Source organism: Protopterus annectens, chromosome 14.part0 (genome assembly GCF_019279795.1).
Source record: "Protopterus annectens isolate FY-2018-M chromosome 14.part0, PAN1.0, whole genome shotgun sequence".
Classification (NCBI taxonomy): Eukaryota; Metazoa; Chordata; order Ceratodontiformes; family Protopteridae; genus Protopterus; species Protopterus annectens.
The window spans coordinates 1,013,897,638-1,013,920,898 of record NC_056748.1 but is presented as its reverse complement, the minus strand read 5'-3'; positions in this window follow the sequence as shown (position 1 = coordinate 1,013,920,898).

Here is a 23,261-nt window from a genome sequence, read left to right as displayed (position 1 = left end):
AAAGTTGCAAAGACAAAATCCGCAAGAGTTTCTCAACATCATATTAAAAGAAACTTCTCTGGAAATAAGCCAGCTAAAAGAAGACCCAAATGCAACTTTTGTAGCCTGCATTTTTTCTGGATACTACCCAGCTCTCTTCTGTCCTGGAACTCAGGAATATTGAATACTTAGTGAACTGATATTTTTCAGCTGCCTTTTAAAAAACATATATACAATTTTACTTTTATATATTTATTTGTATTACGGTGGCAGAGTGGCACAGTGGACAGTACAGTTGCTTTGCAGCAACAGGTTCTGTTGGTTTGATTTTCAGCTGGGATGCCTTCTGTGCAGAGTCTGCATGTCCTCCCTGTGTCTGCATGGGTTTCCTCTGGTTGCTCTGATTTCCTCCCACATTCCAAACATTCCAAAGATATGCAGTAGGTAGATTGGGCACTCTAAACTGTCCATAGCTGTGAGTGTGATCTATTTGCCTCTCCTCATAACTACCAACTAAAAAGATTCTGCACAAGGACTTATCACAGACAAGCATGGAAAATGGACGCCCTATCTTTCAGCTGGAAAAACCTATCAGTATATGCCTTTCCCCCACTGCCACTCCTCCCCAAGGTACTCCTAAAGGTCAGACAGGAGAAGCCAAAGATGATACTGATTGCCCCAGACTGGCCCCCACCAGTACTTGTATCCAATCCTAAGGAATTTGTCTCAATGTCCAGCTTGGACCTTACCTCAAATACCCCATCTACTGTCCCAGCAAAACAATCAGATCCTGCACAGCCAACTCAGGACTTTAAACTTGGCAGCATGGTGGATAATATAATCATACAAAACACACCTCTCAGTAAAGCTGTGATGGATGTCATTTTGGAAGCCAGAAGGCCTAGTACTAGAAAATCTTATGCTGGAAAATGGAAGAGATTCTGTGCTTGGAACCAGGCACAAGGAACTGATACAGCTGTACCAAATATTCCTCAGATTTTGCAATACTTAACTGAGATGCTGAACAAAAGCCTATCTTTTTCATCAATTAAAATTCATGCCTCTACCATTTCAGCTCAGAGCCACCAATCTTTTCTCATCCTTTATTAAAGCAGTACCTCAGAGGAGCCAAAAATGTAAGGCCTCCAAGGAGATCACCAATACCTGCATGGGACCTCAACTATGTCTTGGAAAATCTCACCCTGCCTCCTTTTGAGCCAGCTGCTACTGCTGATATAAAGTTTTTATCTTGGAAAACAGCTCTGCTCCTAGCAATAACTTCTGCAAGACAAGTTTCAGAGCTACAGGCACTCATGGCTGTGGAACCTTTTATCGTGTTTTATCCAGACAGGATTTCTCTGAGGACAAACCCGACATTTATGCCTAAAGTGGTGTCCAGTGTGGCTCTTAACCAAACCATTCATCTGCCAACTTTTTATCCAAATCCACAGAACAAGGGGGAGAGAATTCTGCATTCCTTGGACGTACACAGACAGCTTAGATTCTACTTGGACAGAACCAAAGCTTTCAGGAAGACAGACCAATTACTAGTGGTATATGCTGCAGGATCACAAGGAAAGGCTATCTCAAAGCAGACTATTTCAAAGTGGATAGGCCACTGCATTCATTTCTGCTATTTTCAACATGGCAAGCCAGTGCCTAAGGGCATTAGGCTACATTCAACCAGAGTTGCAACCACTTCATCAGTCTTTTTCAGAGGAGTACCAACCAAAGACATTTTAGAGGCTGCCAGTTGGAGTTCAGTGCACACCTTTACAAAGCACTATCATCTGCCACTCTACTCTAAATCCAGGGCAGGCTTTGCCACTGCAGTTCTGCAGAGCTTCATAGCCACTCCTAATACTGTTTAGCTCCAGCCCCCCAACCATAGCATTGGGACTCTACCCAAATATAATGACTGCAACAGTGAAACACGAAGAACATAGTACAGTTGTGTACACTTACCATAAATGTAGATGTTTGAGTGTATTCACTGTTGCATCCAGGTTACCCACCCGCCATCCCCCTTTTTTCTGCTGAAACTTATCTTTCCTTTTCTGATTTTTACAACCTATGTGGTGTATTTGCTTGTAGATGAAGGTAAAGTTTATATTGGTGCATGTAATTTTATGTATATATATATATATATATATATATATATATATATATATATATATAAATTTTGGCTACCCTTTTAGGGGGCACCTGACATCTGGGGCAAGAAAAACTGAAGAAAATGGTGTTGGCTCCTTCTTTTACACCCCTGACGACTTGACGTCAGGGAAGGGGTGGCAGCAGCTGATGCAGGACCCAAGACTTTGGAATTCAGGCCGACTGAGGGCAACGTACCAGCAGGATTACCCAAATGTAATGACTGCAACAGTGAATACACTCGAACATCTACATGGTAAGTGTACACAACTGTACTTTCCTTGATAGACTTATAACCCTCCACATAACCAAAAATAGTTTTCAAGATGGTGGCATAGATTACATCTCTATTGATCAGAAAAATTATGCTCCAACTACCGATCAGGCACAAAAACTTATTATTGTAGCTCAGGCACTTTAGGGATTGGTCAGGGAGAATAGAAGTGAAAGGCTACTGTCAGCTCAGCCATCATGGAAGGAGGAAGGGAGGCACTTAAGAGGGGCTCTGCATCCATGAAGATAAGTTTGGAACTACTGAACATACTCTACCATGTGTGCATTGCTCATGGTTACCCTTGTGATCTCCACACTCTGGGCTAGTAATCAAGGATCCTGAATCCACACCACTGGCAATGGAGAGGGATGTTCACTTGGAATACAAATGGCTAAACTAAGTTTTTCCAGATGCAGACCTATCTTCATTAAGCACAATTTTCTTTAAGAGCCCGGGGTCTGGATGCCTCTGTCTGTCTCCATCCAGGTCCTCAGTAAAACTCCCCACTGGCACAGCTGTAGGATTAAGTCCTCAGCCAAGTCTCCAAGCCAAATTCTCCAGCACCTGCTCTGTGAAACCAGTGCTTTGTGTCCCTGCTTCAAGTGGCTGACACACACACACACACACACACACACACACACACACACACACACACACTCTTTGAGATTTAATTTTCACACACACACACACACACACACACACACACACACACACACACACACACACACACACACACACCTGGGAAAGGCTGGCACAGTATACCCACTCTACCAACTTTCCTCAGTCTATAAGGTAAATTCACTGCCACCAGTCAGTTACTATAATGCTCCTAAAAGGGTATCCAATTATACTGAGTGAAATTAATATTAATACAAATGGTAATGTTGACCAAACAGCTAGGCTTCAGGAGAGGCCACAGTTATCACCAAATAAATATATGCAAATAATCTCAGTCATTAAATACTTTCTATAATAAGACCAGCCACAAGGAAAAGTTTGAATATATTTAATAATAAATAATAAAACAACAAGAAAATGCTATTTACAGTAAACACCAGAGTTTCAGCCACTGGAAATACTGAAAATAACACAGCTGGAAAGAGTCACACATTTACAGAAAAATAATACTTAACTATTATCACTATACTTTCCTGAATGATGTAGAGAATTACCATTCCTACTTATTGAATAGGGCAAGGCAAGATGATGTGGGTCAGTGGTCCTTGTTTCCAGATCTAAGACATAATACAGATTACTGAGAGCAATCTTCCACTGATATCTAAATATTATTTCTGGCTTACAGAATGACATCACACACATCTGATCATCTGACTCTGTTTCCCGCACTATCCCCATCACTAGAAGCTGCCAGGATTTTAGCACCTACATGTCAATAATACACTCACAAGAGCATTGCTCAGACCTAGTGCAGCTGCCAGAAGTAATAAAATCATAAACATTTCTTGTCTTCCTTCTTCTTTCAACTTTTCCTGGTTAGGGGTCACCACAGTGGATCACCTGTCTGCTCATGATTGGCAGTGGAGTTTTACAGTGTCCAGTTGCCAGCTTTGTGCCCAACCTTCCACAGAAGGCACACACATGCACACACTCACACCTAGGGCCAATTTAGAGTGTCCAATCCACCTACAGATTTCCTGTCTTCCTACAGGAGCTAATAAATGATACTTCTTACAGACATTGCATCTCTGGCTTCATTCAAAACTATGATATAACATCTTTGTGGCCTAGGGCCAGTAGTTTAATTTTCTTACTATTTGTGATGTTTGAGATTAACCTCTTCGCTTCCAGTATCCTCTGTCAAAACATGTACATTTAAACAGTTACAATAATGCATGTACATTTCTTTTCTTTCCAGCAGAGCACACTGTTCATACATTTTAACACAAGAAACTTTACAAATACATTTTGAAACACAAGCATCTGTTCAAATCAGTTTGATACATAAATGACATATAATTCTTGACTAAATTTCAGCTAGCTATGCCGGCATATGTGACACATCCACTGCCCTACATCTCCTATCATGGCTGGCAGTACCTCCTATCATCATATCTCTTCTCCCTTTGAAGATTCAAGCTAATTTTTCAAGTGCCCCTTGAGAAATGTTGCTTGAGAGGAATCAGCCTATCTGGGAATACATTACCCCATACTCTGTCTTGAGACCCTATCTGCATTGGCATCGCTAACCCCACTACAGGGCTGCACGGGCATATCATATGCCTGCAACCCTAGGCTCCACCTTAGTAACTTGGCATTTTGTTGGCTGGTTCGATGTAGCCATGTTAAGTGATTGTGATCTGTAACTACAATGAATTTCCTTCCATACAGATAGGGTTGAAGTTTCTGCAGTACCCACACTATGGCTAAACATTCTTTTTCTACTGCTGCATAGCATTTCTCCCTAGGTTGGAGTCTGCAGCTGAGATATACCACTGGATGCTCTTCTCCCTCTGATGAAACCTGGCTGAGTACAGCCCCTCACCCTATGATTTGAAGCATCCCCCTGCACAACAAATTATTTGTTGTAATCTGGACTGGCTAACAAAAGGGGTCCTCCCAAAGGCCCTTTAGGCTTTTGGAATGCCTGCTCACAGGCTAGGGTCCACACTACCTTGTCTGGCCTGTTTTTTCTTCTCAAATCTGTGAGGGGAACAGCTATTATACTATAATTGGGAACAAACTTTCTGTAGTACTTTGCTGTCCCCAAGAATGGCCTCACCTGCTTTTTAGATACAGGGGCAGGCCAAGCCTGAATGGCTTCCACTTTGGCAGGTTCTGGCCTCTGTGTCCCAGGTACAAGACATCTGCCATACCCAGCTGACACTTACTGGGCTTAATGGTCAACCCTGCACTTTGCAGTTTGCCCAGAACCTCCCTGACATACTGAAGGTGCTCTTACCAGGAATGTCTGTAGATAGCAATATTGTCCAGGTGAGCAAGGGCATAATCTTGTGCTCCTATTCGGATGCAGTCTACCAGCCTCTGGAAGGTTGCTGGGGGATTTTTCATCATAAAGGGCAAATTTGTGAACTCGTATAATCTGAAAGGAGTCACAAAGTCTAATGTAATGCAGTGGGAGTCAAGGGCACCTGCCAGTAGCCCTTGGTCAGATCAGTTGTGGTCAGATACTTAGCCCCACCCAGTTTCTCTAAGGCTTCATCTGTCCTAGGCATGAGGCAAGCATCTGCTCTGTGTGACTATTTAGTTTCCTGTAGCCCACACAGAACCTGGTGCTGCCATCTTTCTTTGGTATCAGCACCACTGTCAAGGCCCAAGGACTGCTGGACTCCTGGATTATCTCTAGTTCCAACATATTCTGCATCTCCTCCCTCAGAGTAAGGGGCATGCTTGATAGGCCTTTGGGGACCTGTATCCACATTGTGCGACAGCAGGTGGGTGCACCCAGGTTTTCCAGTGAACATGCCCCCAAACATCTGTAACACTGCTCAGATTTCTCAAACCTGGGTAGGTGATAGCCACTGGGACATTGCTACCCCTTCCACTGAGGTGTCAATCCGAGTCTCACTGAGGTGATCAGTCACCAGATCTCCCTCAGATTCCTCCTGCTATCCACTGCAAATACTTATCACCAGGGCCTCCCTATCATGGTAAGGTTTCATCAGGTTAACATGGTACAATTTGTGGCCTTGTCTCCTGCCTAGCAGTTCTACCATGTAGTTAACATCACTGACCTTCCTTACCACTTTTAAGGGTCCCTCCCAAGCTGCCTGCAGCTTATTGTGTCTGACAGGAATGAGAACCATAATCTGCTTCCCACAGCATACTCTCTGGCTTGACCATTCCTGTCATACCAGACCTTCTTCTGCTGTTGGGCTCCTGTCAGGTTCTCCTGAGCCAAGCCCATGAGCCCCCTGAGCCTTGTCCTGAGGTTTAAGGCATATGCCACAACAGATTCCTTGTGGGATTCACACTCACCTTCCCACTCATCACAAATCAAATCTAAAGGGCCCCTCACCCTATGTCCACACAGCAACTCAAAGGGTGAAAAATCTGTGGATTCCTGGGGTACCTCTCTGCAGGCAAATAGCAGATGGGGCAAATAGTTGTTCCACTCTCTCTTAAACTGGTCTGAAAATGCCTATAGAATGGTCTTTACTGTGGAGTTTAACCTCTCCACTAGACCATTAGTTCGGGAATGGTAGGGGGTGGTCTTTCTGTGCTTCACTCCACACTGTTTCCATATACAAACCAGTGGTCTGACACAAAACTGGCACTTCTGTCAGTCAGTATTTATCTTGGGAAACCTACCCTACTGAAAATATCTAGCAAAATATTTGCCACCTTCACTGCCTCAATGGAGGACAGAGCCACCTCCTTAGGGCATCTGGTAGCATAATCAAATACCACTAGGATGTACTTCTTCCCTGTGGAACTTCAGGTACTCAGAAGCCCCGCAATATCCATAGCTACCTTCTGAAATAGCTCCTCAATCACAGGCAAAGGCATCAAAGGAGCTTTGACCTTGTCTCCTGCTTTGCCTACTTGTTAGCACTGCTCACGGGTCCTGTTACATCCCTTGCAATCCCAGGCCAATAAAAGTTCTGTATAATATCTCTCTTGGTACACTCTATGCTAATATAACCTTTTAAAGCAATGGCATGGGCTATGGCTAGAAGCGCAAGACAATGGGATCTAGGTACTACCAACTGCTGTATTAACTCACCCTCTAGCCCTCCCTCAGGGGTCCACTCTTTATACAGTAACCCTTTGTTCCAGTATACAGATTCCCCTTTTCCTTGAGAATCAAGTGCCTCCTTAGCTACCTCCCTCAAGCCTCTTAGACTATGGTCTGAGAGCTGAGCCTGTCTCAGCTCTACTTTTGTAACTCCTCCCAGCTCCCCTTCCATAGGAAGTCTGGTATCCTCTGAGAGTGGTGCCTCACTGTCAGCCTGGGTACTACCACTCACCTCTGCCCTTGCCATCATTCCATCCAAGGGAACATCAGTACCTACCAGCAGCTGTGTCTCACCTTCAGGATCACTGCTACAGAGTAGCTTCCTTCCTGAAATAGCCACACTACCAGCCCTGGTCACAGGGATGGTGTCTATCTGGGTCTTCCCCAGGCTACCAGACCCACATGCCTGTCTCCAAGTCTGACTGCATGTAACTGCATGCACACAAGTCACTGCATTATCAAAATCATTCCTATCAAGACATCTGCAGGGATATCCTCAAACATACCTACTTGCTTGCTTGCTTCCTTTTCCACCCTCCCAGGCAAGGTGAACTTGCTTGTTCCCCACCTTTTGTTCTCCACATTGCCTCCATGGACATCTATATGATACATGGCCCCACTGGTTACATTTAAAACATTTAATCCTGAAGTCTAGCCATGTATCTGAACTATTGGTTTCCCTGTTACTGGCGGACTCTGTTAGGATGGTTTAGGCTGCCTACCATGGGCTCCCCTATATCCATGTGCAGCACTAGGTATCCTCTTCCTGTACAGTGATGCCCTACTTGCTAAGTAGAGACCCCCTTTCTTCCCCAGCTCATCTGCAGAGTTACATTCTAGGTCTGCCAACCAGATTCTCATATCCTCAGAGCTTATTCTCTCACCAAAAGGTCTGCCAGCCCTTCAAAAGTGGTGACCTGACACCCACTCACCCACCTATGAAAATAAGTGCTTAACTCAGCAATATAATCACACACACTTTCATCTGCCTTGCATCTATTCTCGCAAAACTTTTTTCTATAAGCTTTAGGTGTTAACTTAAAACATTCAAGTAAACATGTATTTAATTTTTCATAGTTTAAGCAATCAATATCAGACAATTTAGAAACAGCAGTTGCAGCTTTACTATGGAGTACGGGGGTCAGGAACTATACCCAGAGATCTTGGTCAACATTATACTGTTTACATACTCTTTCAAATATATGAATAAAACTATCCACATTATCACCCTCTGTAAATTGGGGAAGAAATTTACAGGCTTTTATTGCTTCTGGGATTTGTCTATTCTTTTCCCCATTACCTCCTTGACCCTGGCAGACAGTCAGAATCCCCCTCTCATGTTGACACTGCTTCTCATTTTCTTCAAGCTCCAAATGCCACAGTCTCTCTGCTGATTCTAATTCCAAATGTTTGGCCTCCAGTTCAAGTCTCTTTAACTCCAGACATATTTTAAGTCCTCTGAGGAAAAGGTGAACTGTCCTGTTTCTGAGGGCTGAAAATCCCCATCACCAAACTGGTTGTCCTCCTGGTTGCTGGTCTGAGCTGCAACTAGGGGTGACATCATTTCCTCTTTAGTCAGGTTACCATACACCAGTCCTTTGGCTTCACACAACTTGGCCAACTGGTTCTTTGTCAGCTTGCCATAACCCTCTGCTGACATCTTTGCCTGCTTTCTCTAACTAAACTAAACTAACAAAAATAAATAAATAAAACTGTGGTGATATGAAACTTTGAATGTTTATCATGTTGCTGCTGAGAGAATGTACACCTTTAGTGACAATTGCATATAGGCTACAGAAGTTCAATATCCACACCACTGCTCACCAATATGTGATGTCCCCCTCTGGGCCAGTAATCAAGGAGCCTGAATTCTCACCATTGACACTGGAGAGGGATGTTCACTTGGAATACAAATGGATACACTCAGTATTTCCAAATGCAGACCTATCTGCATCAAGCACAATTTCCCTTACAAGCACACAGGGCCCAGGGTCTGGGTGTCTCTATCTCTCTCCCTCAAGGTCCCCAATAAGACTCACCACTGGCACATCTGTAGGGTTAGGTCCTCAGCCGAGTGTCCAAGCCAAGTCCTACAGCACCCGCTCTGTGAAACCAATGCTTCATGTCCCTGCTCCAAGTAGCTCACTTGCACACACTTTGAGATTTAATTTTCACACACACACACACACACACACACACACACACACACACACACACACACACACACACACACACACACCTACCTTTCTGGGAAAGGCTGGCAGAGATTACCCACTCTACCAACTTTGCCCAGACTATAAGGTAGATTCGCTGCCACCAGTCAGTTACTATAAGGCTCTTAAAAGGGTATCTAATTATATTGAGTGAAATTAATATTAACACAAATGGTAATCTTGATCAAACAGCCAGGCTTCAGGAGTGGCCACAGTTATCACCAAATACATATATGCAAACACTCTCAAAGCTTAAATATTTTCTAAAAAGACTAACCACAATGCAAAGTTTGAATATATTTAATAATAAATGAAGAAGAAGAAAATTCTAAATATCTATTTACAATAAACACTAGAGCTTCAGTCACAAGAAATATTGAAAATAACACAGTTGGAAAGAGTCAAACAGTTAAAGAAAAACAATACTTAACTATTATTACTATATTTTCCTGACTGATCTAGATGATTACTGTTCCTATTTACTGAATAGAGCAAGGCGAGATGATGTGGGTGAGTGGTCATTGTTGTCAGATCCAAGACAGAATGCAGAATGTTGAGAGCAATCCCCTACTAATATTTAAATGTTATTTCTGGCTTACAGAATGACATCACACACATCTGATCATCTGACTCTGTTTCCCACACTATCCCCATCACTAGAAGCTGCCAGGATGTTAGCACCTGCATGTCAATAATATACACACAAGAGCATTGCTCAAATCTGGTGCACCTGTTGGAAGTCATAAAACCGTAAAATATTTCCCTTCTTCCTAATAAACCATACTTCTTACATACATTGTGTCTCTGGCTTCATTCAAATCCGTAAAATGACATCTTTATGACCTAGGCTCAGTATTTTAATTTTCTCACTACTTTTGAAGTTTGAGATTAATAACTTTGCTTCCAGTATCATCTGTCAAAACATATATGTTTAAACAGTTACAATAATGCATGTACATTTCTTTTCTATCCAGCAGGGCACACTGTTGATACATTTTAACACAAGCAACTTTACAACTACGTTTTTAAACTCAAGCATCTGTACAAACTAGTTTGATACACAAATGAGATATAATTCTTTAAAAAATTCCAGCTAGCTGTGTTGGCATATGTTACACATCCACTGCTGTACTTCTCCTGACATGGCTGGCAGTACCTGCTATTGTCACAACCATAAACAATGCATTCATTAAGGCAACCATGTTTAGCCAGAGATTGGACAGCAATTATATAACTCAAGACAGCAGCCAAATAGAAGTTAGAAGCTCTGGGTGGGGAGTGTCTGCCTGACTGCAAGATGACCAATTTCCTACTGCTGAACCTTGCATATCTGTTAGGGAACATTCAGTGATCTCATCCTGGAGACTGAATGCCTATGGCTCATATCCTTGACAGGGTTAGGGTTCAACCTTCAATTGATCTGGGGAATGTTGGTGTGCTCTCTAGGTCCAGTGATTCGAGGCTAAAAGGTGGGCTTTATGATTTATTACATGAACTTGGTTAACTGCTCCCTCAGTAAGAGTAAAGCTGATAGGGTATTAATAGCAGGGCCATTGAGCTGAGTCGAACAGATTAAGGGAGGAAAATTAAAAACATGTAGAGGTTTACAATCATATCTGAACAATGAATGGGAAGGAGAAAGAATGTAGTGTCTTAACCAAACAGTATCACCCTGACAGAGCCACCTGTTATAGCCATTACACTAATATATATATATAGATTATTAAATTTAAAGCAACAAAGGGACACCCCTTCAGCTTTTCTTCCATGCAACACAATCTCACATCAAACTACATCTGAAGTGTCACCTTTGCCTCAATAAGGTCAGAAACAAAAGTTCCATGGGACCAGATGAGATACCAGAAAGCTTGTTTTGCAATACAAAATAGCCTAGTTTACCCTTTTACACACATTCCTAGTAGAACATTAAAACTGGGTATGTCACTGCAAGGTGTTGTAATCTCAGTCCATTAGGGAGTTCCTTAAACATATCTCAATAATTACAGACAGATTGGCTTTACAAACATATTGTGCAAGATGATGGAGAAAACTTTCCTAGATATTATTCAGGAAGACATGGGAAACCTTCTTCATATCCTAACCCAGTAAAGTTTAGCCAAAGAAAGAACTTACATGCTTCTAAATTTTTTTGAGACCTGTGATTGCCATTTGGATCATATCTGCTTACTTAAATCTAGCTAAAACATTCAACATTACATCCCAAGATGGAATTTTACATAAACTCTAAAGGTCAATGAAAGCATAACAGGTTAGGCGCACAATTTATCTACATGGTTTTACGGAGCATGAAAAAATAAGAGAGCACTTATCCTCACCATCTGTCAGCAGTGGAATCTTTCACATATGTGTCCTGGGGCCACTCTTTTTTTTATGCTTTATGTCCATGTACCTACGGACATAAAAAGTCTCCATGGCATCTTTTTTACACACATCAAAACAGCACAGAAGTGTACAAACTTGGAAGCATCATCCTTAAATCTGCTGATACCACCTCCCTTCAAACAGCACTTAACATTACATACAAATGCAGTAGAAATTATGTTGTCAAAAATGGATCATTCTGTCATTTGAAAAAAAAAACAGCATTACACACTGTCAACAGGCAACAACTAAGCATTGACAGAACAGTAAAAGGCCTTGGAGTCCTTGTAGACAATGACCTTCCTTGTAGACAATGACCTTTCATTTAGTACACACCATAAAACATATAAACTTGCCCAGCTGATTCCCTGTAAACCTGTAGACTATTCCACCATGTTCTGTAACCTACTGACATGTTATCTGGTGCAATCAGAGAAAGTAAAAAGATTCCTCAAAAAGATAATTAAATAACTTCAAGCCTTGTCTTGTAGGCAAAGACTACATCATCATCTCTCTCTCTCTCTCGCTTTCCCACTTAGATCTTACTGCTTTCCCAGAAAATACATATTTCTTACATACAAAGCATTAAAGGATTCATTACTATATGAAAACCTTGGCTGTCAATGCCATTTCCTGTGATATGAGATTCCTTACTATTTGAAAACCTTGACTTGCAATACCTTTTCTTGTGATCTAAACACAAGAGTGCCAACATAATGTAAAATATGACATTTTTTTTATCTCAAATGCTCTCATTCTTTGCCCACAATCCACACCTTGAAGAAGGACCCAGATGATTACTCTGAACCCATAAGTTCCAACATGGGTTTTATGCATCAAGCCCCTCAATTGTCAATAGTCTTTGAACTTGTTCATCCAGTCTAAGAAGCTATAAAATAATGACTGACATAACAGACCTTGGGAGGATGGAGAAAAGAACAAGAGCCAAGCTGCAAAGCTTCTTCTCAAACACCCAAGATTTTATTAATGTGTTTAGCACTTTTGTCATATCAGTTCCAGGACTTCATCAGAACTAAAACACAAAACAGAAACTAGTTTATATATGATCCTAGTCATGTGTCTCCACAGATGCATTTTAGATCATTTATAAACTAATATTATTGGTGATTTTTAAACATCTGCTACATGTTGGTGCATTTGTGATTACAAGATGGAGAAAAGTCCAATGAGTAGAAAGGAACAGATATGTTTCACTTTCACATAATCATTACTGAAGAGTGGCAAAATCATAGACATTTTGGTTTTGCCTCAGTGTCACAAAGAATACTGGAATAATTTCAACTATATGAACATACAAACTACAGGTGAGCTTGGTGAAGAAGGCCTTATGGCCTCCTTAGTTCACTAGTTGTTATCTCTAGTTACCTGTTCATACATTTATAATGTTTTTTAACTGAAACAATTAGTACTTAGTGTCAACATGGACACAGGAACAAAGACAGTATAGAGTCTCAGCATTGTGTGATTAACAGATCCCTTTTACTTGGCAACTTGGGCATTTTCTTCCTAGGAGTGGCTCCAGATTAGTTTACATGTTTTGCACTGTAGTAAGACGTAACAGCTACACATAAAAGTTCAGTAACCAAGTTACACAATCTAAGTAATTTCCATTGGTGATGGATTGAAATACCATTTGCACAAGCAGGAAAACATTAACTTCTCATAAACATAAACTGAAATTCTGAAGACAGAAGTTACAGTCAGAGGCCTGCAAGGTATTTTGAAGAAAGAAAAGTTACTGTCAGAGTCCTGCAAGGTTCACTTCTCTGTTCAGTATGTTTTAATATCTTAATAGTTGATATTGTAGAAGGTATGGAAGAAAATTATTTTGAACAGGATTTTTCAAGAAATCATGAAGTACTTCATATGGATCACTATTCCACTAGTATTCACTATTTATGGCAAACCTGCCCAAGCTGCCCAACTCCTAGAGCTAAATCAGATGTCTTAGCATGAGCTGACACTAAGCCTGATGCAGGAGCACTTACCTGCAACCCAAAAAAAAATGTGAAGTCAGCCTACTCCCTTCTCGGTCCTTCCACCCCCCCCCCCTCCGAGTATGTGCTTTACCTTGACAAGAAGTTCACAATCGCTCAGTCCATTCCCAGTGTTCCTGATTCCAAAAAGGAATGACTATAGTTGAATCACATTCCAAAGGTTCTATACTTCAGGATGATTACCCTGTAGTCTCTTCTACCCTTGCTAATGCCAGAGGTTTTCATGGTAACTATAGATCTCAAGAAGCCTGTCTACATAATCACATATACAGAGAGCACAGATGATTCCTTGGATTCAGTGAGGAAAGTTCCATTTCCAATTTATTTCCTTGGACTTTGTGATTTCTATGGCTCCTAGAGTCTTCACAAAATGCTCGGATCTATGGTGGCATTCCTGAGGACAAATCAAATTCCTGTGTACTCATACCTGGATTGCTGCTTGTCGCAGGCCCAATCCAAAGAGAAACTGCAGGGGGAAGCTTTATTTCATTCACAATTGTCTCCACATCTCCAGATTGTCATTAAATGTCACCAAGTCCAGATGCAACCTCAGTGCATCTAAAATATTCCTGGGATAACTCACTACTCAGTGCCTTCCTGCAGCTTGAAAAGGTATTAACCCTGGAGAGTCTTCTTCAGCAAGAAGTCTCAGATGACAGGTATGACTGTGAGAGGATTTCTTAGGGCCATGGGGTTTGTGGTTCTCTTATTAAGATAGTTGTTCTGGGAGACCTGCATATGTTCAGAATCTAGTGGTAACTAAAAAAAAACTTTGGAAACAACATGGTGTCCTCCTAGAGAAAGGACTTACAGCTCTACCATGCATTTAGAGAAAATTCATCTGGTGGGCAGCACATCAGAACAATTGTGAGGTACCTTTTCGCCAACCCCAACATAACTAGTACCTAACTATAAATGTATCAGACAAAGCTTGGGGGAACACACACCAGGGTGTAGGGTCAACCAGGTCCTACTCAAAAAAGTAGCGTATCGATAACAAAGAAATGTTGGCTGAAATATTAGCACTCAACTCCTTCAAACCAATCTTGAATCCATGCATGTAACTACAAATAACATTATAGTAATCTGGAACGTACATATGCAGAGGGAGAGTCATACCTACATCCTGTAAAGGCTAATGCTGCAAGTTTAAGAATTAGCCTCTAAAGGTATCGTATATCCCCTCAAAACTCAACTGGATGGTGGACACTTATAGCAGATCTCGAATGTAATTCAAGAGCACTTCAATAAGGCTCCAAGGAGACCTCTGATACCCACAAGAAATGCTTATATATCTTGGGAGTGAATTAACTGTTTGTTGCCACAGCTCACCCAGTTTTCCAAACATTTGATGATCCATGCACATGAGGCCACATCCATTGAGCCTGATTGCTAGCCACCTGCATCAAAGAAGCTTGAAAGGTTTCATAGTATCCAAGATTCATCCAGATATCTGAATAAACATTCTGCTGTGGACACAGAAATAATTTCAATACGGATAAATATGGCTTCTGATTTGCCTGTAAGACTCAGCACACTCTCCATTGATAAGAAGAGCACAGTATAAATCATCTGAGAAAAAAAAAGTGTGCACACCTTCCACTCAACATTAGAGACAGTAATTGCCAGACACACTGTAGAACAGCAGTGAGATATCTCAAACCAAAACAGTATATGGCTAATGAGATCCCTAATGAATCTTGAATTAATAGAATATGTAACCCAAATCAGACTGCTTTTAAAGTCAGGAAGCATGCAATTAAATGTGAATATGATGCCACTGATGCAAGTATTAGTGGGGGCAGTCACAGACACAGAAGCATGCAATGATGCTTGGTTGAAACTCTGGCCTTCATTAGAGGATGTTAAAGGGAGTTATTGAGTGCCTTATTGGACAAAAAGATGGCCTTTAGGCCTCCTTCCCAGGAAATATTCAAAAAGCTGATAGAAAAATGGAAGAATGCAGAGTCAGTGAATCAAACTTTTTATCACCCCTTTCCTAGATGTGGCAGAACCCCAATTAAACCATGGATTTTCTATAAAATTAGTCAAAAGTGAAGTAGTTTAAATAGAAGGGGACTTTTGAAAAGAAGTTGTCTTGTAGGGGAGGCTGGGACAGGATAAGGTAATGAGGGAGAGGAGGGAAAGAAGATCTCTTCCTTCCAGCAATAAATGTTATTTATTTATTTATTTTTATGTTTGTTTACTGGGATAGTCCAACTAGGTGGGTAACCCATTTTCAGTGGAAGCCCAGGTGGAAAAGCCCTACTAGTTACAGAGAAAACATAATCTAAGAAGCTACAATAATAGGATGAGAATGCAAAAATATCCCCACAGAGAATACATAATATAAGAAAATATAAACTTAAATTGAGAATTTCAAAAAAGTCCCATAAGTTACAAAGAATTCATATGTAATATGAAAAATGCAAAACATATGATATGATCAACTTTAGCTCCTTTGGTCAGTAGTAATCATAAATATTTTATAAAAACGTCATACAATTAGAGAAACAACATCACAATTATGTATAAAGAACATTATAATATTTAGAGAAGCATAGATATATGTTTTAGTGTTTAAAAAAGGAGGAGTAAGAGATTTAAGGGTAGCTAAGTAAAATTCAAGATCTGTTATTGGAATTTCTCAGGAAGGATGAAATAGAGACAGTATTCAGTAGGGATTTAGACAAGAGCAAAGCCAGGAGTTAGATAGGTGGACCTTGAGAAGGGTTTTACATTTTTGGGGGGGTTAAAAGTGGTTAGTATATGTTGGGGGGGTCAAATTCCATGTCCTGGAGATGCAATTGGAGTAGAGACAATTTCCATAGAAGTCATTGGCCTTAGTGACTTGTAACAGAAGTTTGCAAGAGAATATGAGCTGCCTTGTATTAACTTGGGTTTTAAGTAGGTCTTGAAGAGCTGGGCATTTTTCAGGTTGATATACTATGTTGTGAGCTATTATAAGTTGGTTGAATGTAAAGAGGTTAGGTAATTCCAACCAGTTTAGTTGCTGTAAGACATTACAGTGATGTGATCTGTATGAAGAGTTGCTAGCAAATCTAGCAGTCTTGTTATAGCATGTGTCTAGTTTAGCTAGATCATTTTTCTTCAGGTTAGTGAAGATGGCAGAGGTGTAGAGGAGGGGAGGCAGTAAATGAGTCCTGCCAATAGATTGTCTAGTGAAGTCAGTGAGATATGGTTTAGATCTGCAGAGAGAGCCTACTTTTATGTGTACTTTATAAAAGTTGAACCAATCAGTATTGGCCCTGCGATTCCACCCTCCATTTCTATTCTCATACCCACCCTCCCAACACATCTTTGTAGGGAGGTTTTTCTAGTTCAAGAAAAACTGGTTTTGATTAACATCAGCCAAATGACTGCAGAAGATAGTTGCCACAAGTTTCAAAATAGGATGCAAAACATTCCCTTTCATCTAAGAGTGCTTTGCATTCCATTCCACATAACAAAATAGTTATTTAATTTTTTACAATTAAGTGAGCTGGTCTGTTGACCCTTTTCAATCACAAAGCTGGAAAAATGTACAGAAAGGGTTGCAAGACAATGATTTGCATAGTACATAAACTCAAATCACAATAAGAAGCATTAATATAGATAAAGCATTGCATCAACTTTAAGGAAAATAAAATACCACTAGAAAAAATAAAATTAGAGTATAGTGACATAGTAATGTTCATTGCATAGATAAGTAATATTTACAATATGTACATATAGGAGCTACAGTCCTTTCAATGCAATTTTTTAAGTAAGTGATTGATGTGTAATAAGGATGGAGTTTAAATTAAAATACAGTAGTTAGCTGGTGTCTAGAGAGAAGAAGCATTTACATTAATTCTGTAGATATTGCTTAAGATTTCTTTTGAATGTTTTTCACAAATAATGTTACAGGAGACACATTTGGAAAGAAGTGAGCATGTGAATTTGATAAGGAAAGGAGTTCAGGACGGAAACTCAGCAGAATATCAGGGACAAAGAAAAAGGGAAGTACTTATATCAATTGCTAGAGGAGCTCCAATAGTGACAGAAGAGAAAAAAGACAGTAATGGCAGATTTGTGGTAGAGAGGGGCTACAGGAAAGGGAGGAGGATTACACTAGCATGTATTTATATTCCACCTAAAATTATTTAGCTTATGAAAATTTGGGGAGAGATAATCAGCTTTCAGCAGGGAAAGTTACTTTATAGTTGGGGACTGGAACTGATTTGCAACAGTGAGGATGTGTCTGAGGGAACTAGAAGAGAAAACATAACAAACAAGGGTAGCTTTCTGAAGAAATTTATGAAAATATTTGGTATGTAAAATGCGAATTCAGTAGAAAGAACTCTGAGAGAAAGTACATATTATTTCCCAAGGTATAACAACTGGGCTAGACAAGGCAGAAATTATATTTCACAAGAACATTTGCATTTAATTGAAAGCTTCAACATGCATCCAATAAGTATTTCAGATCATTCACTAATAATAACTAAGATAAAAATGCAGGATACAGAAGTAAAAATGAGATGCTGGCACTTCTCCACCTACCTGTTAAAAAGAGACGGATTTAAAGAATGGATAGTGGAAATTATTTGAGAGTTATTAGGGAAGATAGAAATTTCTTCAGAAGTTATAGCTCGTGATTTGAGTAAAATGAAAGTACAGTTTAAAAATACAGTAGAAATAAAAAAGTGATATGGTTTAGAATTATTAAGAATTATTTACAGGGGGGTGACAAAAGTTAATAACTGTAGAATAAGAGGAATCTCAAAGAACAAGAAAAGGCACAAATGCAAAATGATAAAGAGAAAATAAGGGAGTATCTGGATAATATGCATGAGTTTAGAAAGATTTCTATTAAGCAACTGTTTTTTGATACCTCCAGAGCACAAAACTTTTAGCACAGCAATTTAGGCAACAGAAAGTAGAAAGGGTTGTTGTCAAACAAAGGGAGCCGATACCAAAAAACATAACCAGAGATCTTGTAGACATACTAGAGATTTTTCAGATATTTTATGGAAATTTGTATAAAGCAGAGGAATCTGGAAATCAAGAAAAAAGTGCAAATGGAAATATTTATGGAAGTCTTAAGTATGACAAGGAGTCTTAAGTATGACAAGGTTAGAGGTAGATGAGGCTCAACAATTAACAGTTAAGATAGGAATATATGAGATAAAAATGGTAATGTATAATCAATCTGTAGAAAAGTGTCCAAGAATAAATTATATTCTTGTGGAGGCTTGGAAGCTAGGACGGAAGAAAGTGATAAAGAGCTGGTCATGTTTAACAATATTTTAAAAGAAAGGGAAATACCAACATCCCAGAAGAAAGCTGTAGTGGTTGTAATACCTAAAGATGTAAAGCCCATCAGACCCAGCTTTATATAGACCCATTTCAATTGTAAATCATGATTATAAAGTGTTTATGTCTATAAATAGCTAAACGAATGACAAAGGTGTTGCCAAAATTGATAGATATGTATCAAAGTGGTTTTGTAGAGGGGGAGCCAGGCATTTGTCAACATCACTAAAACAATGATGATCCAGAGGGAAGCAGAATGCAAGAAGATACTCTGTTGTTGATGGGTCTTGATGCAGAGAAAGCAGTCAACAGAGTAAGCCTGGACTCTAGGACTGTATGAGTAGGGCAATTGAAGCATTTGCATTTTTTGATACAATGATAAGGTTAATCAAGTTATATGAGTGATCAAAGGCGAAAATTAAAATGGGAGGGATCCTCTCTGATAAGCTGTATCTGTACAGAGAAACCAGGAAGAGGTGTCCTGTTTCCCCTTTGTTATTTGCATTATATTTAGAGCCATTGGCAAAGAAACTAATGGACAAATTTCAAGGATATAATTGTATGATAATCAAGAAAAAATAGGCTTTATTTGTAGGTAATATTATTTTGTACATGATAAAACCAGAAAAGGGCATCTCAGTGTTGAGGAACATTCAGAGAGGAACATTCAGAGATAATATCAAGTCTGTTTGAGATATAAAATTAATGAAACAAACCAAACGCTATAGCTTTAAACTATATTCCCACACATAAATTGGTTCAGCAATACCCATATTTATGGAAACACAATAACATGAAGTATTTAGGAGTATGGGTTAAAAAGGATTCTGTTATGACAGCTAAGGATATGCCTGAAGAGACTAAACAAAAGATAATACAAAAACTGAGAAACTCTAAGCTCTTTTTTATGGATATGGGTAGGAAAATACATGCAGTGAAAATGTTTTAGTCCCTTTAGTTTTATATGCAGGTCATGCATATTTTTATCAACCAGTGGAGAAGCTGACAGTAATTAATAAAGAGCTGTAGAATTTTATCTGGAAGTTGAAAAGAGCAAGTGTCAAGTGGGCTAAATTTATCCTTCCAACAGAACAGGGTGGTTTAGGATTACCTGATTTGACTGGGTATTTTAGAGCTACACAGTTGAGGCTCATATGCATAATGCAAGCAGAAAGCTATAATTTAATCTAGAAAGGTATAATGACAAAACTGGAAATTCAAGAAATAAGGAGAGTGTGTGTTTTTAGATGCAGATCCTTAAGGAGAATAACAACACCCATAGAGAATAGTATGCCTTTTTTCTTGCCCTTAACCCATTAAGCTGCCTGCTTAATAGATTAGGTCATGGCTATAATTTGGCTCCCAGAAAGCAACAGTGTAAAGACTTTGCATCTTCTCTTTGTGGATGATTTAAAACTGTATAGCTCCTCACATGAGGAACTAAAAGCACAACTGCAAGTAGTCAAAACATTTTCAGATGATATAAGAATGTCATTCATTCTTGATAAATGTGCAAAAGCACCCTTTAAAGCAGGAAAGCTGCAGCACCAAGAAAACATCAGTTTGGGCCAAGAATGTGATATAAAAGAACTTGATCAAGAGGGAGTGTAGAAATATTTGGGAATTGATGAAGGATCAACAATAAAACATGAACAAATGCAAATAAAACTTAGTGAGAAATATTTTAAGAGACTTAAATTAATTCTGTAAACAGCGTTGACATCTAGGAACAAAATTCAAGCTATAAATCAATTTGCTGTTCCTGTCCTAACTTGCAGTTTTAGAATGATTGACTGGGCCTAAAAGGTGGTGGATAGATTAGACAGGAAAACAAGAAGGACACTTCATGCTCATCAAATGATTTCTATATTGTAAATTTGCATACCAAGATTATATATTCCTCATCCTGAAGGAGGTATGGGCCTCCTTGAAATTAATTACATGTATAGATCTGCAATCGTGGGACTGCATACATATCTGCTGACCTCACAAGTCTGAAATATAGTGAAAGTTTTGAAACATGAGGAGAAGCATACCGGTGTCAAACAGGAATGGAAATTAAACCAGAAGTAGATAAAAATCAGGCAGCAGCTGATTGTGCCAAAAAACAAAAGAAAGAATATAAGGTGAAGGATTAAACGAGAAGGCAAGAAATGTGGAAAATGCATAAATATAACTGCAAGTATAGAAAACTCCTGGAAGAACCTCATGTTAATCAGAATTGAATGCAGGAATGGTTAAGCACAGGAGAATTCAAAACAAAAGATGAAAGGTTAATATTGGTGGCCCAAGATAGTGGGCTAGCTACACGTTGGTCTTCAAAGTCCATTGAACATGTGGGAGGAACAGACAAATTTAAGTTTTGTAACACAGAATTAGAAACAGTTGCACACCTTGTTGCTGGTTGTGATATACTAATGGCAGAAGGACTGTATACAGAAAGGCATAATAATGTGAAAGACTGTTGCATTGGGGTTTCTGCAAACTTTATAGGTTCATAGGTGGATACTAGGTAATGGTCCTGAAGCCTTTACAAGCCTAGCCCATAGAAGTGCCCTGGCATCATGCTGCCTGACCTTAGTTCCCAGTGCCTCTATCAAGTAGAGCCACTGGAGTGATCCCCTGGGTGAATTTTCTATTTCCCATCCACTCATCAAGATTTCTCTTGAAGAGGGCCAGTGAAGTGCTCTGCTTGACATGTATGGGAAGTCTATTCCAGAGCATGAGCAGTCTCTGGGTTATGAAGCTGTCCCTCCAGCATGTTCTGTTGATTGTGGTAATGAGGTTGAGGTCTCTGGAGTGTGTGGTGTGGCGGGACTGGGATTTCTTTAGATGTAGAACTTCTAACAGAGCTGGGTCAGACATGGCTTTATAAGTTGAGCAGAGATTGCCTCTTTGTAGACGATATGAGACAGAGACTAGCTGAAGTTTTTTGAGTCTGTCCATGTAGGACATGTTTAAGGCCTAGGATCCTCTTTGTGAGGTACTTTTGTGGCCTTTCCATCTGTTGCAGGTGTCTATTGAGGTACATGCCAAATGGGGCATTATACTCAATGATTGGCCTAATGAGGGAAGAGTAGAGAGAGATGATGATCTCTTTCTTCCTGGATGCAAAACCCTTGGTAATGAGATGTGCCACATAGAAGGACTTTCTGACCACAGTGGCAATGTGGTGGTCGAAGGAGAGGTTGCTGTCAACCTGTGTCCCCAAATCTCTTATAACACTTTATAGTACTGAAGTAGCTGAAAAACACTAGAAACATGAGCCACAAAGCATCATAGAAAATGAAATCTGCCCCACATGGGATCACCCATTATTAACAGTTCAAAAGATAGATGCGAGAAAATCAGATATAGTGGTCCATGAAAAGAAGTCAAAAGTAACATTGATCACTGAAATTACTACACCCAGTGACTACAGTGTCTTGCGTACAGAGAGACACAAAGTCATACAATATCAGGATTTGCAGGCAGAAATGAGAGCAATGTGGAAGAAAGATACCCAGATAGCCCCAATAGTAGTAGGAACAATGGGGTCTTATAAAAAAGAATCTACAATCATATTTAGATACGTTACCATTACATGTAACTCCATACAAATTACAGAAGGAATGGGCACATTGTGGGTGCTGTGAAGAGCAATTCTGGCTGACATCAAAGACTAAAAAAATTCTAATTTCATGAACTTTAATCATACTTTGACTTAGGAACAGGGTCCATTCCCATCATGGTATTAGAAACCCAAAAGATTTGGAGAAATATTATATTCATAAAGTAGCAGAAAGTGTTCTAAGAACTAAGCCAACACAAAAATGGAGAAAGGAGATTCTGCCTATCTGCAATTAGGGGTACATAGAATAGGCAAGAAGGGGCTGGAATTTATTGGGGGAAAAACTGCAAAGGAACCAAAGTATTGGGAGAAAATAACTAGAGAGAGAAAGGAAATAAAATGGGAACAGGCCAAGAAGACATTTGGACTGCAGGCTAGAGGCTGCCTTCCCTATCAGGGATTTATTAGGGTACAGGCAAAGAAAAAGGGACAGTGGAATGGCAAGTGAAAGTCCTACACTGGTTAGAGTTTTTAATGGAATGTAAAATAGAAGCGGCTGTTAAAAAAGGGATAATTAATAGGGTATATAAAATATTGAACTATAGCTAAGAATCAATCAGAGGAAAATAGAAAAGATTGGGAAGAGAGATTGGATAAACAGTACACAAGGAAACAATAG